Source organism: Pungitius pungitius, chromosome 17 (assembly GCF_949316345.1).
Source record: "Pungitius pungitius chromosome 17, fPunPun2.1, whole genome shotgun sequence".
Classification (NCBI taxonomy): domain Eukaryota; kingdom Metazoa; phylum Chordata; class Actinopteri; order Perciformes; family Gasterosteidae; genus Pungitius; species Pungitius pungitius.
In genome coordinates this window covers 13,440-19,845 of record NC_084916.1, presented here as the reverse complement: position 1 = coordinate 19,845, position 6,406 = coordinate 13,440, and the positions used below count along the sequence as shown (strand labels likewise).

The window sequence follows — 6,406 nt, the reverse complement described above, 5'->3', positions numbered from 1 at the left end:
TTCCCGTGCTCCTCGAAGGACAGCGATATGTCCTGACGTACCGATTCAGCCAGGACCACTTGGAGCTTCTTTTCAACTCCATCAGAGCATCCGGTAGAGTTCATATTTACCAGCCACATAAAGTGTCAGCATATGATCTTATAGCTTTCACATATACAGTATCTGGAGTTGTCAGAAAAACTATTTAGAGTATTTAGAATGTCTGTGTGTTTGCATAAATATTGTTCTGAAGGTGGCTGGAATAACAACCCTAACGCCAGCCATTTCAAGTACATTTTCCGGAAGCTGATGGCCAGGTGTGGGGTTGTTAAACCAAGCAGCAAAGGCAATGTGACAGCACAGGATGACACAGAGTCCCTACCAGCAGATCAGTCTGCTGTTCAGTCCTACCGCATAGACACATCTACCAACCTGTCGGCTGTAGACATGTCCTCTGCAGAAGGAGAAGATCTCCCTTCCCCGTTTGCAGACATTCCTGCCCTTGTACAAGACCACAGCTATCTTCCCAAGAAGTTTGATGGTCTTGTGGAAAATGTGCTTGTGTACATTTCAGGTAGAGTTAGACTTTATAGTAGTATATAGTATTTAGCCTATAACTAATTCATTTCCCCATGCTTATTAATTAAAAAAAGTCATTATAATGTGAATCTGTCCACCATTGATTTCAGGATTTGTGGTGCGACGCACACTAAAAAAGCTTTCCTGTGATGTCTGCCGGGCAAGCCTGTTGATGGATGCTGAATCTGCCAGTAAGGACCAGAGCTACCGTCTGCTGACGCTGAAAAACAATGGAGGTCTTGTCATCCCATCAGCAGGCACCGTGAAGGTCGTCAGGGCAGCAGAGTGGGTTGTTCGGCAGGCAGTAGCAGATTCCAGGAGATCGCAACCCATCAAACTGTTGGAGGTCCTCTACGTTTGCTCGGGGAGCACATCACTGACACGCGATATGGCATTGACAGTCACCACCATACACTCTTGACTCTGGTTGTGTCCCTCTTCAAGCTAAGGCTGCACCACATTGCGAAAATGTCAACGCTTAGCTTGCAGAAAGACAGTGTGAGACAGAAGCTCACAAAAACTGTCCTTTTCAAAGGGCAGTAGCGCAAACTATTTGTGCACTTAAAGGATGGGTTTTCAACTGGTGGTCTGTTTAGTTTGCTACTCTTCTTTGATGTTTGCATGTGAATGAGTGGTGTATGAGTGTGTGCGTGAATGGGTGAATGTGGGGCTTTGTAAAGCGCTTTGTGCACCAAGACGGTGTAGAAAAGCGCTATGTAAGTTCAGACCATTTAAGAGAGAGGAGGAGAGGGAGGGAGCTGTATTGATTATATTGTATTGATGGAAAGAGTTTTGTGTCCAATTGTGTCTTAATGTTTTTTTTTTTCTAATTGTGTGCCTTTGGACCTTTTCTCTCTTTTCTCTTTATTTTACAGAATGGCAACTTTATATTTACAGATTTATATTATACATGAATTTACACATGTATTTAATAATGTTAGTGCAATTTTGTTTATTACTAATATTATTTCATGTTTCATGTACCTTATAAATATTGATATCATTACTGTGTGTGTGTGTATGGGTATACCTAGTGCTTTACCTGTCTAGTCTACTTAATATACTATTTTCTTAATAAACTCCGTGGCTATAATTTTTCACAAGTATGCAGTTAAATAGCCGCATCCCTGACGTTTGTGACACACCAAGCCGTTTGAAAATCGGTTGAAAATTGAGCAAAATATAGTTATTTCAGCACTACATGCACAATAGACTTTAATGTTATAACTGGACGAGCGGTCCTGTCCTAAGATGGCCGCCGTGTGACGTCGTCGGGTCCCATTGGCTCTCAGCGCCGGTAAGCCATCTAGCCTTTCTATACATGTCTATGCAGCAGAGCGCCAGGGCAATGGCGGCTGGCCGGACGTGGTAAACAGCTGGGGGGGTCTCGTCGTTTTTATTTCGGTGGTTTCAGGTCGCAGATTGGAGGGGAGCGCCCCCTAGCGGGCTGGAGGCTGCGCGCACGTCAAGTCAGCGTCAACGCCGATACGTGCTGGTTCCGGCGGAAGCGCTCCGTGTCTTGGCGTGCTGCGGAGAACTTGACGGCGGAGGAAATGCCGTGTCGTTACGCGTTTCGAACGGCAGAGGGCAGCCTGTCCATTCTGATGGCAGGGGGGGATTTTTACATGACATGACATTACATTACATGTCATTTAGCTGACGCTTTTATTCAAAGCGACTTACAATAAGTGCATTTCCACATAAAGATGCAAACTCAGAAGAACAAGTAACAAGAAAGTACAATTTTCATCAAATAAGCAGTTTCAAAACATGTTATAGAAAAGTGCCATTATAAGTACAGTTTAAGTGCTACCATTTGTTAGTGCTACAGTTTGCTAGTGTTTTAGTCAAGGTAGAGTCTAAATGGATCCATGTGTGTCTGTGCACAGTGTGCGTGAGATTTTCAAAAAGGCTCCTTTCCCACCGGCAGAAATGATTCAAATGTTGCAAGTATTCAAAAACACGATTGCCTGGGACATAAGTGTTTCCTACTGAAATTTCTTTTGCGCTTCTGATTGGAAAACACAAACTTCTCTGAAGTGTATTAAAGCTCCTTTACTCCCCAAGACGTTTAGTCCAATCTTCCTACTCCTGAGTGACATTTATTTTACTTAGTTTTACAGATGCAGGTCAACATTTAATTATTCATTATTGAAGAAATCTTTTTTTAAATTGTTTTAATTGTTTTTGATGTCATTGTTCTAAGCCTTATATGTGAAATGTGATGTATAGATAGATTTCAATTATTTTTTTGGATGTGAGACACCTCTTCCTTTCCTCTCTCTCGATATGGGGCATCATTTGGACATCACTTGGCCTGCCGAGGTCACACACGCGACTAAAAGTACGTCACTTTTGATGAAAGATAAACCACATGTAATGTAATATAATGGATTAAACCACGTGTGTGTAATGATTTAATCTACGGCTTACTGGGTGCGTTTGATGAAATCATCTAAATGGTGATACTGCAAAACAAGATCATCTTTGTTTGTGAAGAAGCTCAGCCTGTAAGATCATAAATCAATTATTGCCATTATAAATCATTTTTTGTGTAGCCAGTGAGGAAATGTCCCTCCTGAGCTACTATAGATTCAGGTCAGCCTTGGCACCTCCTACTTCCTGGTTCACCAATTAGACAGGCTGTAAAAGCTTCACGTAATGAAGCTGTGTCAGCATGCTTGTCCCTTTCGCTGTTGCACTCTGGCTTGAGAATTCCGAGAGCAGGTAGGTGGTTTTATTCTCAGTTCTTGAGCAAATGATTTGGCTGTTGGTGATCTTTCTGGTTTGTCTCCCAGCTCGTCAGGGCCCAGGTGCAGGAGGCTCAAAGTCCAGGCTGCGATTGTAAGCCACTGCTGTTTTTGCTATATTCTTTTCTGGTTTTGTCTCTTTCTTTTTGTAGTATTGGTTAAATTCCAGAAGATACTTATTGTTAAAATTGCTTCTTATTAGGAGCGCTTGAGGCTCAACAGTGTGGCTACCCAGGTGGTGGTGAGTGTGGTGATTGGGCCTCTCACCTGCACTTCACATTATCAGTAGTTTGATGGTATATTTTTTACATAATTCTTCAGTATATTCCTTAGTTTGAGCTGTATTTGTGTGGCGCATCCAAGCCAGCGAGGGCCCTGTGGCCTAGTCACCAGTAGAATTCAATTTGTTAGATGCCCATTCGGTTATTCTGGGACTTTGGTCACCCGTTGCTCCGTGTTTGTTTAATAATGAATTTTATGAGGAAATCCACCCTGTGCTACCAGTAGTTATAAATGTCTTTCCTACAGTTAATCAACTTCTCATTCAATATACACACAATGCATTAGCCAAAAGTATTTACTTACATTTCAGTTAAATTAAATTAAACAGATTTCTCCCCCATTCTCTTATTTAGGTGAAGTAGATGGCCCCAAAAATGGAAACGGCAATGCAAAATGGATTTTAAAAAAGCAAGGCGAACCCCTGACTGCGATACACGGACCAAGATTTTTGCTATTCCCTTCTTTAAATTTCAATTCAATTACTGAACTTCAGGATTTGGGGAATATTAAGATGCCAACCAGGTGTAACATGTTTGACCTTCCTTTTGTGGAGTCACCCTGTTAGGTGAGGGGGCAAAGTAACCCTTCATTTTTTTTAATATTGTAGTTTTTTTTTTTTTTTACTCATTTCTGTTTGTTCCATATGCTTTGGGCAAGAAACGTAGTGGTGGAGTACAAAAACGTCAGAGACTTGGGTTATTAACAACACTACCACAGGGACGCAGCTCTTATCGCCAACGGAAAGCTTTTAATGATTTGAATGGCTTGGTAGTCCAAAATTATGGTGCTGTATGTTCTGTAGTGTAAATTGCTTGAATTGTATGTGCGTACCCTGTAAAAATGCACTGTAAATGCACATGTCTGTGGACAGTAATTAAAACCGCTTTAAAGAACCGTCATCTTGACTGAAAATGATTTTTGTTCCACAATGACAAATGGGAGTGTTCTAAAGATTCATTTTAATGGATATTCAAAATTGTACAATGTAGTGCTGTTGGAATATTGACTCTGAAATTCGAACACTTCAATGTAACCCCCACCCTCTATGTTAGGGCCTTGGTGTTAAAATGTATTCCTTTTTTACAATTGTACTTTAATTTTGACTGTAGATTAATAGTTAATGTATTCTGGAATCTTGTAGGAACCACCTGCGATTGCTGATTATGGGTGGTCGACCTCAAATGACGGAACCATCAAGGTTAAAGGAAGCTTATGGATCTTGGGTAGCAGATGGGCGAGGCTTGGGCTCTTCATCCAGGTATTTATGTAATGCTTGTTAAAATGTCTTTCAACCTTAACTGTCTGCTTCCAGTATGTCCTTGTCTGTCTTTAACTTTTTGGGCTCCCTTTATCTGCTGTTTAACTATTTGATGTTCAATGTTTTAAGAATGTGTGTATTGCTGATTAATGTTGGGCTGTGTAAGGAGCTCTCAGTGTTGCCAAGATTTTTCTTGCTGCGTTCCTTATTTATGTTGTTACTTGAAACAGGGTGGTCAAGAGAACATAACGGGCTCCCTGAAGTCAAGCTAATTCTGCCTCCTGTGAGAAGTGTCGAAATGACCTCTGCCCTCCAGCTGACTTGGGGTTTTGGTGAGGTTAGTATCTTTTCCTCAGTACTGTTTTGTAACACTTGTTGGGCAGGCTGTTTGATGGCTCTAATAACATGTGCCTCTAACTGACTCCTCAGTACTGCCTTTGTTATGCTTTCAGGCAAAGTACTGTTGTGTTCTCTGGATGGTCCTACATCAACCTAAACGGCTCGTGCTTCAGGGCCTCCAAGAAGTGGTCCAGCAGCTTCAGCCTCCTGTGGACTGAGCCGTTTGAGCAAAAGTTAAGACTTTTTTTTTTTTTCCCCCAGTCTTTTTGTCATTAAAGTTGTGGCACAACTTTGATTCTATTGTATGGCCCAAAGAACTATTTTGGCTCTTTGCACTGTAACATGAAATAGTAAATGGCAAAAAATTGGTACACTAAAGTCATTTCTGCTGAATTTGTTGCCCATACTGAATGAAAATTAGTAAAGAACTTTCTGCTGCGCAAATTTATGAAGCTAATCATTTCAAGAAACTTTTACTTGCAACGATGAGGGAGGAGAAACTTCCCGAAGATACTCCGCTGCACGTATGCGCATTTTACCGCCGCAGACGTGATTTCCGTTGAGGCGGATGCTAGAAGTGTGAAGAAAGCGCTGCTCAGTCCAGAAGGTAAGTTTCAGCTACCCTTGCACGATAAAATGTTAGTTGATTTAGCAAACTTACTCTGCAATTTGCCAGTCTTAACTGTTTGCGGTGAACTTGTTTTTAAAGTCTAGCTTGAATGTTAACGGCTAGACTGTCACACATGGAATCCTCTAAAATAACATTAAATATAAATTGCCTTTCAGCAAACTGCATGCTTAATAGCAGGTTCAATGATATTTGTCAATCTTCCAGCTAACGCTTGAATTCGGTATAAATGGTTTTTATTTTTGTCTATGGTAGTGTAACGCATGATTTTGAAAGGAGCAACCTCATCAGGAAATATTCCCAGTTATCAGTTTAGCAATTTAGTAACCTTAATATGCGATATAATGTTTCACTTGGTGCTATTAAAACTTTACTCTTTATCACTTAGTTAGGCCTGACTCAAGTTAGCCAGGACCAGCCCTTGGTTAAGCTGTTGTAGGCAGACTGCCTGGGGACTTCTTAGGACACACCAAGCCCATCTTCCACCTTCCACAATAAACCAATGTTTAAATGCACATCACTAGTTCAGCTTCTTTCCAGGAGTTTTGTTTTCTCGCCTAGCAGGTCTCTATAGATAATAATTCTGTCTCT

At 41.2% G+C, this 6,406-nt stretch overlaps 1 long non-coding RNA gene across 3 annotated transcripts; it reads left to right on the top strand.

Annotated features, from left to right (window-relative positions):
• The first annotated feature begins 2,252 nt into the window (after positions 1-2,252).
• Positions 2,253-6,146, top strand: LOC119201422 (uncharacterized). 3 transcript variants are annotated; one of them, XR_009942598.1, is made up of 5 exons: positions 2,253-3,285; positions 3,357-3,402; positions 3,944-4,155; positions 4,732-4,848; positions 5,079-6,146. It is a non-coding gene; the product is annotated as an uncharacterized LOC119201422 (long non-coding RNA). The 3 variants fall into 3 exon arrangements; XR_009942599.1 differs by adding an exon at positions 3,511-3,549 and having other exon boundaries at positions 3,944-4,848; XR_009942597.1 differs by having other exon boundaries at positions 3,944-4,848.
• Positions 6,147-6,406: the final 260 nt, after the last annotated feature.